Source organism: Leptosomus discolor, chromosome 16, assembly GCF_034619465.1.
Source record: "Leptosomus discolor isolate bLepDis1 chromosome 16, bLepDis1.hap2, whole genome shotgun sequence".
Taxonomy (NCBI): Eukaryota; Metazoa; Chordata; class Aves; order Leptosomiformes; family Leptosomidae; genus Leptosomus; species Leptosomus discolor.
In genome coordinates, this window is record NC_141406.1 from 9924942 (window position 1) to 9941530 (window position 16589).

General features: G+C 41.1%; 1 non-coding gene across 1 annotated transcript; it reads right to left on the reverse strand.

Moving 5' to 3' along the window:
- Window positions 1-1533: 1533 nt before the first annotated feature.
- Window positions 1534-1673, reverse strand: LOC147414331 (small nucleolar RNA SNORA49). The gene has a single exon (XR_015183935.1). It is a non-coding gene; the product is annotated as a small nucleolar RNA SNORA49 (small nucleolar RNA).
- Between the last annotated feature and the right edge of the window lie 14916 nt (window positions 1674-16589).

Consider the following 16589-nt stretch of genomic DNA (forward strand, 5'->3'; position numbering starts at 1 on the left):
CCCCTTACAAGCCTGTAAAACAAAGAAACTCATTAAATACTGTTCCCTAGAAATGAGTGACACTTTCTGAAACTCAACTGTTTCATGTCTAATGTTCCTCGCCTACAGCAGTGAGCACCAACGCTCATTTAAAGTCCATCAGGTATTTTCAGAGAAGTTTTATATTTGGTTTTTAGTTTCTTAGAGGAAAACTTACTTTTTACATCTGATTTCTCAATTTCAAAACACCCAGTTCTTTTCAGTTCTTATTTTCAAAATGAACAATAAACAGGATTGTTTTCTATATGAGTGGATTTTTTTTAAAATAATCCTTACAATAGCAGGGTATTTGCTAACAGTGTCTGCACTGCACACCCAGGCATACCTGGCCAGTGGCGTAAGGTGAGCAAGAGCTCCCCTTGGCTCTCAGCACATCCTTCCAGGAAAAGGTCACTTGAGAGAAGCTTTCAAACATATCTTAGCAGTACATGAACTTCAGCATCTCATCACTAGTGGATCTGAAATCCACTTATAGACCATCAAGACATTTATTGCTTATCAAGAGCAGAAAACACCCACCAATATTAATGTCTGCTTTGACTGTCCCAACAGAGAAATCCAGATGGCTTACAAGATGGAAGTGGGAGGGAAAGACAGGAATAGCAGATACAGTAAGCAAAAGGACAGGGTTTTCATTTTTCCCTTTAGTCTGAAGGGAAGAAGTACAAATGACTGATCGAATCTTTACAGGGATCTTAAAAGACCAAATGACTTAAACTAAAATGACAACCTCAACCAAAAATCCTAGTTTCACCCAAAACCCTCTATCTTTTATTTTAAAAGACCTATACTATTTCTTAGTGTAAAAGTCACCTGTATATGTGAATATGTCTGTCTCTTGCAATTTTATCACACCACTTTTTAGCCTCTATATCCGGCAATGGATCTATATCAGTGTCATAGAAGACAACAGTATTTGTGTCTACATGGCTGACCCCTGTGGAAGGAGTCTGGGAAGAAAGGATGGCACAGAAGAATCGCTTGTCTTGGTTGAAGTTTTTTATGGATTCCTAAAATGGGGAGACAAGCATCTTAATTACAAATTCACATCAATAAAGCATAAATCTCTAAATAAACATTTTTACAGAATGAGAAGATCAGAAAAATTACTTTCTTACTACTGCCCCAACCTACATTAAGCATGCAAACATTTTAAGTTATCTTACCGCCCACATTACAAATCTACACAATTCAAAATTAATTTCAGTACCATTAAAAGTATTAATTTATGGTGCAGTCAACCAGATAAAAATCTAAAGTTCTGTTACAGTAGTTGCATTATATCCTATGACTAAGCACACCTGACTGGGTCATTACATTCCGTGTGTGCTTCAGCGTTTTTCTTGTCTATTGACTAAATTGAATCCCTTCTATTGTGCTGCCTTGTGTTGCTTTAAGGCAAAGTATTCCTTTAGGTTTTATATTGCATCTGACAGAAAGCTTAACAATGCAATTGGAAATAAAAAAATATGAAAAGAATAACTTAACTATATGAATGTTTGCTCAAATTGCAGGCCCCAGAGGATACTGAGAATCTTACTGGGGAGGGAACTGAGCATACTTTCAATTTATCCTCAGGCAATGCCAGGGCACTCTACAAAAAACCAAAAGCCCCTGGAGTAAGGCTGAGGAAGTGCCAACATAAAAACAGCAACTACACTTAAAGTGCTAACAATGTAGATAGCTACAGATAATGAAGCAAAAGCAATTAATCAAAACGCTATTGTGAAATAAAACATCTGTATCTCAAGCACAAATTACTCATAAATGTAGAACAACTAGTGGCATACCTCTTGGAAACACCCTGGATGCCTCATCAAATAGTAATATGACTGACATATTTCATATATAATTACATACTTTGTGCTACAGCTACAGGCATAATTTGCTTAAAGAACTAATGAAATTATGCAAATGAGTTTTGCAAATGTATTAGACTTCCCTTTAGCATTTTCCCTCCCACTATGAGCATCTATTAACTATTAGCTTGAGTAAGAGGTCCTCTTACCAGATAATGCCAACTGTGAGCACCACTGTCATTAACTCTTACATAAGTGAGAAAATGGAAGCTCAAGAAAAGCTCCAGTATATCAAGCCTTGGAGTCATCCACGTCAAAACCAACACACGATGTCCTCTTGCTTTCAGCTTCCGAAGCAAGACAGCCAGAGCTTCCATCTTGCCTGTTCATGAAGTAGGAACCGGAAGGTTCTGCAGGCAGCGCTCAGCAATTAGAGAAAGCACATTCCCACGGATGTCACAGGTGGTGGGGTTTACAGTACCTGAATCTCGCTGCACCAGTCGAAGATCTGCAAACTGTAGAAAATAAGGCCTTGCTACCTGCTGCATGTAATGGAAGTAGGCAAGTATCTGTCCCTTTAGATAAGACTTCAAGACCTTCATTTCATGGGTATATGTATAAGGAGGACTTGCTGCATACAAATACAGAGGAGTGACAGCTACAGCTGGCAATACATACAGATTTCTATAAAACAAACCAAAACTTTAATATACTGATTTTTAACAGCTTGGGCTATTAACTACCCAAAACCAGTAACAAAGATGTCTGTGCAGAAGCATAAAGGACCTGGCTAAAGGTAATTGAAAGTAAATCAGTAGATGAAGTTTGATGTTAACATCAAGTAAATGCGAAAACACTCCAGATCAGGACAGGAGGAAATTAACCGCTATCTGTAAAATTACCAAAATAAGCTGACCTACAACTCCTCTATTTTTATTAAGTATTCACACAAAAAATACAAGATATGTCAAAATACAGTAGAATTGCTATATAACTAATAACAATTGCCATGAAACTATTAAGAGTTCTAAAATCTTAGAATGATCTAAAATTATACATCAGGGATGCAAATGGATTCTGCATAAAGGAATTTAGGGTGCAATAAGGATAAACCAAGGCGACTCATTTATCTCTTTTAGCATTCTACAGTACTTTAAATAAATACCCTGTTTTGGATGGCAGTATACACCCATCAAACTTGTGCAAAGACTGCAAATGGATTTGTCTCCATTACCTAGTAACAACATCCTTCAGGGCGATCTGTTGCTGCTTCAGTGCCAGAACGAGTTCTTGCAAGGGAGGCTTTAGAACCTCTCAAGTACTTGAATACTGAACACAGTTTGCAAAGCCAGCCCAGCGCCATTTGTTAATCCTGGCAGAACAATGCTGAGCCATTTTTCTTTCACTGATCCAAGAGCAAATGTCCAACATGTCTCTGCCATACAGGGGGGTTCTGGAACAACGACGCTCATTCCCAAAATACATTTTGTCCAGGTGTTCCTTTAGGTGTCTTTTTTCTTCTATGATACCCTTCAAATTCACAATGCTTTTCTGAATGTATTTTGACCAGATAAAGCTTATGCAGAAGAGAAATTTATGCCAAAGAAAGATGAAAATAAGGGTAATTTAGTTAATGCGAGAGTTCTCTGAATGACTATGAAAGGAGAAGTGAGCAGCAGAAAAGCTGACAACTAGCATAGTATTTGTGATACAAGGACAGATGTTAGGTTTGGTTATTTTAATGAAAAATAAATCTGCTTTCCTACTCTATGCCTACTGGCAAAAATATAATGGGACTTTCAAACTACCATTGGAGGGTCCACTAGTGCAGCTGGATGAGACTGGTCAATTACAATATTCTACATGCTTTAAATATTAAAGCTTTGACTATTTCAGCAAACAGATACACACACGTGAATCTTGTAAACTCTACATTGTTCATGATCAAGTATATATCATACAAAGAGTTAGCATAGTACCTGAGTTGGACACAGAAGTGTAGGTACTGATACAGATTTAGTACTCAAGTCATCCACTGTCACATTAATAAATTCATCTTTCCAGGAAAGCAGCAAGACAAGAAAAATATTTTAATGAAGAAAAATAATTTAATTTCACAGACACATGATATTTACAATATAAGGACATTGTAGCTTCTAGAATTTTGATTTCTGAATATTTAAAAAATTAAAAGAAAAAAAAAAAGAGAAAGATGTTAATTGAATCATGTAGCAGCTTACCTTGATGCTTCAGAGACTGTCCACCACCAAGCTGACAGAATTGACTATAAGATAAAGTAAATGTTTTTCCTCTAAACTGTAATGTTACAGGCTTCTCTGGCTGAGCAATTCTCTCTCGTGCTCCAGCTGTGGAAGCCATTGGGCCAAGTACTATATTGCTGGTCAGGTCTGAAGAGAGAGTTCCATTAAGACAGTATACCTGCAGACCAACACAACTGCCAGCAAGATTTCCAGTGTTTCATTCTGTTTATAAAAGACAGACAGAAAGATAATAAGGAAATTTGTGTTGATTTAGTGAGTGAATTCCTGTTAGAAAACTGCTAATGGAACTTGATATTCAAATATGTAATGCACAAACACACCGAGTACAACCTCATTTCTTCCCAAAATTCAAGCAATATTATTAAAAAATGAGACAGCAAACCAGAAAGCTATGGTTTATTGTATGTACAACACACCTTTCTCACCCTGATTTTCTGAAAACACGCCAAGGGATTGTCGTCTTTGTTTTTTCTCATAATGAACAGCCATTACTGTTGCTGTGTCCACTGTCTGCTGCAACTGAGACCTTGAGAAGTCTCTAGTTCTACCTTCAGGTTTCTGTCCATACTGCAGTGGTGTAAATAACCTGAAAATTAACAAATCACCTTTCTACACATACAAAAAACCATACATGAGGAAGTTGTTAATCCCTTCATCCTAATACAAAAATCAAGTTAAAAAGCAAATAGTTATTTTTAGTCAGTAACCTGAGATAGAAGGGGTACCCAGCTGCAGAGCATTCGGCAGGAGGGAGTCTACTTCTCTCAACATACGTAAGAAACACAATACTGTAAGATACAAGTAAAACAAATGCTCTGAAGATGCTCAGTCTTCTCTGAAAGATTACGTGGACAGGTACAAGCATGACAGACCTCCCATATTCCTTAGTCATCTTTGGAGTCTGGAGACAGCAAGAAAACTCCCCAAAAGATGCTAATAAGGATCAAACCTCTTAATGGAGCAGAGTCTTAACTATGGCTAGGTTATCTTCAGGCAGTCTGGGTTTAAAAACTTTCTGCAGTTGTAAAAGCTGCATTCACAGTAACTGTTTTGTGTGCAATGCTTCCAGGAAACTAAAGATGTCTACACAGCAAAAGAATGAGTTCTTTTTCTGCTTTACATACATTTTAGCTATCACTTCCAATTCTTAAAATTCATTAACCAACAAAGCTCCCTTCCGGCAGAACAGCCTGCTAGAACTGCTGCAGGACATCCTCCCCGTCAGCTGTTACAGCCACGTGTTACACAGGCTGTCCCAGCCTTCAGTAACCACTTAGCAGGTGAACTCATTGTAAAATGTTTAAGTCTCCATTGCTCTACAGCAGAATTACATTCGCTCAAAAATGAACCCTCCCAACTGCTCTTCAGAGAGAAGAGTCAACAGCAAAACCAAAAAGGTCAAAATTTAACAGAACACACACCCCAAAAAACACCAAACCCAAGATTTCTTTAAGTGCTTTGCAAGCACATCTTAGACTTAAAATTAACTAGAAGAGGAAGATTTAATTATTCTGCTTAGGAAACTACTGCTGTTCGATCCACTGTTCGATCAGAACCACAACAGACTTCAACTCTATTGAGTTTGGCAGGAGAGATCACGGCAGACCCTTCCTAAATGAAAAGCACTATTAAGTGGTAAAAATCAGTCTGCGTTCCCTCAGAAGACTGGCATACAGTCTTTAGCAGTGATCAGTTTGGAAAAAAAGGATAGCAGGAAAAACAAATGCTTCTGAACAAACCCTCTCACAGCCCTCACAAATATTACTTTTTCAACAGTTACTTAAAATAAATACATCAATCAATCACGGGAATGCTGCATACCTATTTGGTGTGAGCTTCACTGGCTCAGGTCTGGGTGACAAAGGAGAGCAGCGGATCTCTTCAATAAGCATCCTAGTTACTTTCAGTTTTGGCAGCATTTGTGCTTCATAGCAAGTAATTTGGTTTTCCATCCCAATCACATCAAAAAGCGACCAGTCTGTGTGCTTAAGTTGTCAAAAAAAAAAAAAAAAAAACAAAAGGAAAAAGAAAAAAGAAAAAAAAAACCAACCTGAAGAAATATTCTACTACCATTCAGTTGCAGTAAAAATAATAATAGTAATAACAATACCACATTATGTGAGAAATGAGTAAAAAGCTCACAGCTGATGCCAGAACTGAACCAAAACATGGAAGAGCCAAGTGTCATGTGATTCTGCAGAGAGCAGCTGCTGTTACTTTAAAAGGTTTCAGCAACCTACACCATGAAAATAGAGCATTATGCTCGTGTTACCAAGAGTCAAAAACCAGGACAGCACCCTCAAATTAAAAGCTCTGCAGTTAATTCAATGCTTGCAATTAAAACATTTGTCTTTGTAGAACTGGCATTCCAGACTCACCCATTTCCACCTTGATACATTCACCCTACTTCCTTCGGAAGCCTTTGACACTCACCCTGTCCCCCCACCCCAAAATGATTTTTCCCACAGGCTTAAAGGACTAACTATCTGAATTGCCCAGGACACATAATGCTACTGTTTCAGCTTTGCCCAGACTTTCTTAAGCCTCTAGTATTGCTGAAATCACTAGAAAAAAAATGGATTGAATCCCTTGCAATGTAACTTTAACCAACAGACTATAGTTAAAACTAAACTGTGGAATCTGATACAGCTTCTCATCTCCAGAGCTGTACACAGCTTTACTCTGCCCTTACTACTCCTCAGGACAGGACAAGAATGGCACCTTTCCCTTGATTTCAAGACCCATCAGTTTAGGTTCATCGGGAACTTCAAGCAAAACCAGAATAAGTTGCAAAACAGTCTGACCTTCTCTGACAAGGATAGCAAATTCCCAGCATACCTACTAAAAAGTCAATGGTTATTATTTATAATCTTAGCAGTTGCTTCTAAAAATAAATGAATTAGCAATTCAGATTTTGAAATTTAACCGGAATCTGAATTATGCCTAAGAAAATTTATGTCCTGAGCCACCTGCTCTCTGAGACAAATCAAGTCAAGCACAAGAGAATTACTTCCCTACTCACTTTCCAGAGACCCCATCCCATCCCAACACATTCAGCACTAGAGAAGCCGTTGTAAACTCCAGCATCTCTAATACACAGGAAGAACTTGGAAGCCGGGGACTTCCAAGAACCATCAGATCAGGATGGTTACACACCCTTAGCAGCTGCGTCAGAATATGGAGGACACTGACAAAGTGCCCACTTCTAAGACATTCTTGAGTTCCACTATTTAAAATGAAAATACAGTTTAAAATCTCTTCAAAAACCAGGGCTTTTTAGGAGCTTAAGTCTTTCTGCACGCTTAAATTGTTTTTCTAAATAAATCTGGTAACACCAGGTTATCAAATGTAGAAAAGTGTGAGTTTAAAAATGCAGTCTTCCATTCCTCTCACTTGTTTCACATTCCTGCAAACTTTTAATAATTTATAGACCATATTCTAATTTTAAAACTCACATTATCATAAACCTGAATTCTCAAATAGCCACACTGTTTCAAATGGAAATGACATTGGATAATATATGAAACACATATTGTCACTATTAAGGCCTTTTTTTCAACACTTGAATAAATACCATTTTAAATTATCAAATTCACTGGAAAATACAAATAAGACACACCAGAAATGCAATGTAACCTGTAACCTAGGATATTCAGTTCCTAAATAACTTAAGAACTAAATTTAGACAAAAACTGTGACACATGGTCAATTGTCTAAGTTATAAATATTTTGTCCCATAAATAGTTTGTCCCATAATCTGTAAATACTGTTTATTTACGGTCCTTTTCACCTTGTAAAACAACTAGATATAGACAAACAAACACAGGTTGAAGAAATGGCTGAATGCAATTACCACTTAGTGTAGAACATGATTAGCCTGCACAGCACGACGACTACACCAATGTTCTTTAATCCTTAGGTTTGCCCACGACTCACTCAGAAATAGCGAGCAACCTCTCTTATTATAACTAGAATAGTTCCTAACTTTAACCATGAATGAACAATAAAGAACCACTCAACAGATGTACCTTGGTTGAGGCAAGACGTCTTTATACATTGACTTCTGCCGATTAGAAAGAGTACATGTAAGCACATGCTCCTATTTCCTCGGTAGCAGTACCTAAAGATGACAAAACAACGATTTCCTAATTGTATTTCCTCAGAGAAAGGTATACCAGCATTAAGACACTGTCCTCCTCAAGGGAGATGTACTCTCTGCAGTCTCACTGCAACTCTCTGGTGGGGATCTTCATTCCCCTCCACAGCTGCTACCTTCGTAAAATCCAGATAGGATTGGGAAATCCCTGGAACCAGGAAAAAGGCAGTGGCCTGCAGATCTTTTAAGGAGGTAGGCAGAAGTGTATCCATCAGGAGTAAACGATGATGACTGCGAACAATTAAGATAACAATTAAGATAAGATCTATTTCAAAACTTAAATTACATCACAGCTAGAAAACTAAAAAAACCTGCAGTTATAAGTGCTGAAGTTATTTCAGAAAGTAGCTGATAGGCAAAAGCAAAAACAAAAATTTGAATGAATGCTTCAGACCTCTGGAGACTGAATATTGCATCCCAGTGCTTCTCTGTCAGATTATTACCATTCTGCCTCTCACCTAAAACTAGGTACTTCCATTGTACTTTCATGAATGCTTCAGAGTCTTTAAAGAACTCCTTGCAGGAGGCAGTACATATTTTAAAATTGTTGGGGTCAGTCCATTCCTGCAACATAAACCCACAAATATCCTAAAGGGTTTTTGATGGCTTTCAGAGCAAAGATTATTCAGTGTTTCATCTTTTGGGATTAAAATAGATTATCTTGCACTTTATCCCAGTGCAGTTCTTCAAAGCTTTCAAAATCCCAAAAGGGAAGAGAATGCTCAGTTTAACTCTCTGCTTGTGATGTTTGAAACATTATATAAAATATCCTTAACAGAAACTGTTTTTTTAAAGAAGAAAAAACTTTTCCTACAAAACACAAGTTCTTTATCCATTCAAAAACAATCAGCAATGAAAAACCATCTTTCCTTATACATTTTTAACTTGTTCCTTGAAGAGGCTGGACACGTTTCAGAATACTTACACTTGTTGTTACAGGTTATCAATAGTATTCATACTTAATGGACAAATTCTAATCTCTAAGATTCATAAGTGTCAATCTTTAGGTAAATTCTACCTGGAAGTATCAAAATTATTATGGACTTGGTTGCATAAGCTGTCAAATGTGTGAAACAACATCCTAACATTTACATTCAAAGGCAAATAAAAAATTAGAAACAAAAGACAAAATTAAAATTGCAAGAATGAAAAGAAAAGCCACAGAACTAAAGGAATAAATACGCTCAAAGCTATAGCAATTTCGTTATTTTTTTCTGCTCTGCTGAGGTCACAAGGCAAGAAAAAGTTATTACATTATTTATATGGCCCAATTCTACAAACAGGAGAGAAGTGAAAAAATCGCTAGTAAATCTAAGATTATATGAAGGACTCCAACAAGGAAAGAAATTGAAAAGTAACTGGAAAAGACACATCACCCTGAAAAGGAGGAATAAAAGTTGTATGTTGTAAAAGCATTAATGGAGAAACCCAGGAAGTTCCTTCTACCTGGAAGTTGAAAATAGAAACATCAGAGGAAAAAAAGAAAAGCAGCAGCATATTTTGCAAATAAGTTCAGTGAAGTTTTGAAGCCTGAAAACAGATATGTGGCTTCTAAGCTACACACCAAACTTCCTGTTGCTTCTTCTGAATCATACATTAACTTCTCATTCAAAAAATGGCTAAATTCAACACGTTTTCTTAATAAATTTTTACAAATACTAAGATGAGGTACAAGTTAGGGGAGTAAAGAGCGAGTTTCCCCATACAGGGCTAAGGTACTAGTCAAAAATATTTGTGCAAAGCGACATCATGCCAGTAGCACATACACATAACTTAAAAAGCTAGCCAGCCACTGCTGGTCATCCACGCCAATTTTATTGGTAAACATCAAACTCTGCTTACGAACTAGCACTCCTGAAATGAGGAAATATCTTCATTCTTCCAGTATGCTACACAACAAAAGCCAAAAGAACCAGGTTGTGATATCATTATACTGCGGTTTTTAACTGCAATGGTATAACCATGACTCAAGCTGATTTTTTCTTCCTGCATAATGCTTACGTCACCCAGTACATGTGTAGGTGACACAATGTTCCACAGTACCTGTCTTTTTTTAAAAAGCTCTCTTGTGTTCCCAAGATACAGAAGAACTTTCAAAGCAGGACACCAGCATTTCAGTTCAATCTCCCACTTCAGCACATTAAAATTTTGTGAAACAACAAGAATAGGACCCCAGTTACCTACAGAGATAAAAGGTACAGTGTCACTGGAAACGACTGCACACCACACCAGAACGTACAAGAAAAGGCAACTGTGTATACACAAACAACATACACACGCACTAACAACGAAAGGAATTGTGAATCCTTTTTTATAAAATTAATTCCAGGTACATTTCTTTAAATTATACATATTAAAAGCAATTCTTTTTTTTTCTCTCACTGCAAACACATTTCACTAATGAACTGTTAAAAGTACAGATTTGTAAAATAAAAGATCTGCAATATTTCATACCTTCATTACATGCCAGGTGGGCAAAAAAGCAACAACTTGCACTGTTTTTCCAAGCCCAGCTTCATCAGCCAGAATGCCACTGAGAGTCATCTTGTACAGCTTTGCCAACCACTCCAGTCCAGTCTTCTGATGATCTCCGAGTGCCGCACAACAAGGACAGAGCATCACTTTTTACTGCTGTTGCGATTTGAGTGCTGCCTTTGGGTAATAATGCTTCTGCAGCAGCAGCAATGGCTGCTAAATCTGCCATGTATTTCTTTACAGTAGATGTGAGAAGATCTGGAGGTACCACTTCCCTCTGAAGGCTCTCTTTCTTATTCAATGAGTCTCTTATTTCTGCACAAAGTAATAAAAATCATGGTGCTGCCATACCTGAGATGAATAATTCATTAACAGATTTGATGCCATTTCCAGCTAACCCAGGGTCTAAAGAACACAACAATTCTAAGCTGTAAGAATACTACAAGTTTGTCAAACTTGCCTACCTAAACAAGGGCAAACTGCAGCGGGACTCAGGTGCACATGTGGTAGTTTTAGTGAATTTAGTCTCATGCATGGCCCCCAAGGGACAGAAAACTAAACCCCGATTCAAACAAGAGCTCAGCAACAAAAAGCCTTTATAGTGCGCTTATCAAAGCTTTAGTAAGCTACAGGAAGTTAGTGGGCTAGAGAAAGGAGACATTTATGACTCAAAACTGAGACCAAAATACTACCTCCTAAACATTTCTGCTGGGAAGCTTACACTACTACTACCAGTATGCAAAAGGAAAAAAAAAAAGTCACATACACAAAAAACCCCACCAAACAGTCCTAGGTCCATATTACCTTTTTCTGAGTTGTTCTGCGAGTTTAACGCTTTCTTCCTGCTCTCTTCTAACTCTACTTGCAGTTTTAAATCTACCACCTAAAACGGAGAGAGTGCGGAGAAAAAGAGCAGAAAGAAATTACAAATGTGAACACACTCAGCTTCAAATACAGCTATGAATTACTGAACATTTCTTCGTCAGTAAGACAGGCATCAGGCATGGCTACAGTGCAGAGCACTCGAAATAAAAAAGAGCGTGCATGGGACTGACCATGAATAGAAGTCATCCACATCCTAAGCGACAGCTACCCAAGAATAACTCACGCCAGAACTTAAACGTCCGCAGCGAGCCAGCTGCACCGACTAGGATTAGTGAAGCACTCTCCTTCGTGACATATAAGGCCTGAAATTATTCACACAACCATAACGTGAAGCTATCTTTACCAACCGATAATATCCACCATGTGGGCCGAGCAAAGCTCAGCTGTAAGATTCTCGCTGTTACGGTCCAACAGGTTTTTATTCAGTACGTCTTGAGATTTTTATTTTTTTTTTACATTTACCCATTTAATGGTGGACCAGAAATGTCCAATTCCTCTAGCAGCAAAAGCAGCAACAGCCCTCAGTGGCTTCTCTTCTCTTTTCTTGCATGTTTCCTTATGAAGTATCCTATGCTTATGATGACAAGTCACACTTAAAATCAGCTGAATAAAACTGTAAAATTATTATCTAAAAAAAAAAAAAAAGAAAAAAATACAATCCCTTTGGGACTACTGCCCAAACTCTAGCAAGACAGTGGAGAGGCAAACCAAAACGCACATAACCTCAGTAATCACAACCTAACCATGAAAATGCTGCCTATTCCTCCTGCCTTTTCTGGCTGAAAAGATCAAATTCACATTACTCTCTTGGCAGCGACCATCTTCCATCTTCTTTCTTGAACAAAGTCAGTTGCCATCCACTGCATTTCTTTCAAAAGGTTATCATGGTGTGATTTGTGTCGGGCGGCTTCTTGGAGTTTGGGCAGACGTTTCAGAGACCACGAGCCTTCTTTCCTCAGTGCTGTTATTCGCTGCAGAATTTCATTTTCCTTCAAGTAAACATAATTAAAGTTACATTTCCTGCTGCACAACACAAAACCAAGACAGAGACACTGTGAAAAACGTTACATGAATAACCAATACAAATTATTATTCAGGCCTTGGAAACACTCTAAACTGTTTGAAGCTGCACTTTATTAAAAGATAATGAGTAACACATCTTGTGCAGATTTATGTAAAGTCTCTGAAGGACTTTGTGATGCAGCAGCGTTATGTAAAATCAGTAGTTTGGGATGCAGTGGTGCTCAGTCTTGAGAACTTTATTTTTTCCTTCTAAAACATACTACCTCTAGATCTCATCAGAAGAGCAGGGCTGATTCAGTGAGAATTTTCACAGAATTTAAATGCTCTGCCAGACGGCAGATGGACAGAATTCTCTAAAAAGTTCATATAAAAATACATTCAGTTTATGACACTTTTATTAACACATGTAAGCATCATGCAACTGCTGGCAAGTAAGCACAAGCAGCACAAATTTTCATTGTGATTCCTCCCCCCTTATTCCAAATATGCTGCATTAAAAAAGTTAAAGTAATTGGTTCTGTTTAATTAAATCTCCTTCTACAAGATTCTCTACAAGTACAAATTCTGCTTCCCTAGAGAATCTGCCTGATTCCTTTTCATTCCTTTTCTTTCTTCAAGAAAAATCACATGGCATGTCTGCACCACTAATTAAAACCAAGAGAGAGATACAGCTATCTACAGAGCATTCGAAATTCAAATGAACACAAAGTTTTAGCATAAAGGAAGATTTATACCCAGCTGTGCTATACAACACCTATCTGAAGCGAATTACTAGGGCTTGGTAAAGTGTTTTGCAAAAACTACTGAAATTATTTGCTCCTTTCTCCCCAGGCTGGAGTAATAAATTCTGTCACCCACAAAATCTCAAGACAGAACACAAAGACTGACACCGCCAGGACACCGCGAGAGGTCAGCACGCTGTTCCCTCTTGTAACTTACCTGCAACCTTCCACGCACGTCTGAAATCCACTGCGAAGCATGAAATGAATTCGATTCCACGAAAATGAAAATCCAGCACAAGAATATTTCAACTGAGCGCTGGGTAGACATCACAAATGACATAAATGAACAGATATATTCTTCACAGAAGTAAAGTTTCAAGGGGAAGTAGTGGTAAAGTGCCAAAAATTAATCTTGTCCAGACTTTCTTAACGAGACAGATGCTACTGCTCTGTTTCTGAGGATAGTCTCTTCCCAGTATTCAGACAACTTAATGGTGCAGAGTAGATGACAACAGCAATTGCAATACACAAAAGCCAGCCGTTCGAAGCCGCGTACAAGATAACATGCAAATCTGATACGTGTTGTACGGGAACGGGAGTTGGGACCTCAGTCACACGCTGCTTACTACAGCCTGCTGCCTGCACCTGCTGAAGGAAAGCTGGGCTCCTGCTGTGCGGAGCAGGCAAGGAACCATGCAAACTTGACGAGTTTGGTCCATTTTGCTGTTGGTTTTGCTCCTGGCTGATCTGTTGAGCCACTTGAGGAACAGGAAGCATTCCACCTGCAGAGAAACTTTTAGAAATTGCAATTTCAGTAATCAAAACAGTGGAATATCAAAAAGAACCAAAGAAAGTGGCAATACAGACTGTTACGCAGTTGGTTAAATCAACTTCCTATGATACCACAATACAATTGCATACCGAAAAGCTATGAAGAAGCACATCAATCAGCACGCTAGTCCAGACTGTACTTAGCCACTCTTTAACTTGACAACACAAAGATCTTTTTTAACAGCATCCTACAGAGAGATGCTAGCTAGGCAACCAATCTCTATCAGGGTATCGAATGACCAAAAAGGAAAAATTTCATGCAACAACGTCAATTAAGGAAAACACCAAATTAGGCACAGAGGGTACAAAGTGAAGCCCAATGCATGGAAAATGAGATGTGCAGCGCTCACGAAGATTTCTAACATTTTCTCCAGAGGGTTTTTAAATCGTGTAATAATTGGTATTAGATATAATGTTACAATTATAGAAAATCTCATTAAAGCAATTATCTTTAATTACTTAAAAGCTAAAAACTTACATTTGATCGTAAATACTTTATCATAAATCATTAATATATGTACTAGATTACCAGCGTAATTTTAAAGGCCGTGACACTTTTTTTAAACTGTTATCAAAACTAATTATGAGTCTCTATGTGAAGTACTACTTTGGAACTAAAACAAAGTTAACCTAATAAAGTATTTCGTTATCAATAAAACGGTGCATCAGTCTACCACTTCCAAAGCTCTGTCCACATTTACCACTGATTTCACTTTTACATTCTCTTTTTGCTATGAAACGATTTTTACGGTCACAGAATTGTTTCCTGCCCAACTTTTGTAAAGAGGGTTCACCTCAATGGCCATTGACCTTTTAACTCAATTTAACCACTCCAATTCTTTACCATTCCAGTAGATGTACCCGGTTACTGTATTTCTAGCAGCCAGTCACGGAGCGCTCCTGCAGTGCCTGCCGAGCCTTGACCGGGTACATTTGGGCCTCGAAGACGGCACAGGACCGTCCCCGAGCGCTTTGGGCTTTCTCAGCACACGGCCTCGTGAGCCCAGCGCTGCGGTCAGCGCGGAGGCCGAGGGAGGCCTGTGGACACCCGGAGCCAGGCCGGGGCTCTCCCGCACGGTCACGCACCCACCGGAGGCAGTGGAAGCCGTAACGACAGGGCGATGCCTGGGGTCACCGCTCACGCGGTTCCCAGATCTCTCATTTCATAGAGCGCTGCCGTTTGCGGGGCTCAGTGATTCACCCCCTTGGCCCGTGACAGCCCCTGTGCCACCGACACCAGCCCAGGCGGGGTTTAAATGCCGCCTCGGACACGCGGTAACCCCGCAGCGCCGGCCGGGCTGCGAAGAAGCTTTCGGGCCAAGATAAAGTTATCCGGACGTCCGAGGGTGAGGCACTGTCGAAGCTCCGGTGCTGCACACAGGCACACCGGAGCCCGCCGGTGCGGCGGAGCCGGCGCGTTACCTCCAGCTCTCCCGCCCGGAGCTGCCCAAGCGGCTGCAGCGCCGCGCCCGGCCCCGGCGGAGCCCGCACCCCGCCACGGAGGGGCTGCGGGACCCGGGGCAGGGAGCGGGCAATTTACTTAACGCCCTCCGGCTTCAGCGAAGGGAAAAATACTCTAACGCCCAGCTCAGCGGCCCCGGCGCGGCAGCCGAGTGCGCGGACCGAGGCGGGGAGAGCCCTCCCTCCGCTGCCGCCCAGCGCCCGCCCGATCTCTCCGCCGCCCCCAGCCCTCGCCCGCCTCCCACCCCTCTCGGTGCCCCGATGCCCTGGGCCGCCGGGCGCCCGCCTCCCACCCCTCTCGGTGCCCCGATGCCCTGGGCCGCCGGGCGCCCGCCTCCCACCCCTCCCGGTGCCCCGTTGCCGCCCACCTGGGCCGCCGGCCCCGCCGCGCTCCGCCCCGTCGGGCGCCGCCACCGCCGCGCCCCCTCACGGCCACCGCCCCTCGCCCCGCCCCCTCAGCCGGCCCCGCCCCGCCGGGCGCTAAGCGGTACCATTCCGCTCTCACCTGGGGGGGGGCGGGCACCCGCTGCCCGACGGTCCCACCCGCAGGGAGGGCGGTGAGCCGCCGAGCTCGGCGCATGCGCGAGGCGCGGTGGCGCTGGGGCAGGCCTGGCCCTGCATTGCAGCGGCGAGGGAGCTTCAGGCGGCGGCGGCGGCGGGTCGCGGGTTCCCCTCAAAAACAGAGCCTTTCCCCTCAAACAGGGCCTTTCCCCAGGCGGCTCAGCCTGCGCCAGCGGGGAAGACCCACCTGCGGGCACCGGCCAGGGCCTGTGGGGGTTGGGGAGGCAGAGGGGCCCGCTGCGGGCTGTCCCCCGGGCCTCCGCCCGCCGCAGCAGCCCTCTGAGCCGGCACAGGGCTCAGCCTTCCTTTGCCTCCCCACGACACAGCCTAGAGCGCAAGGCCCCTTCAGACAGTC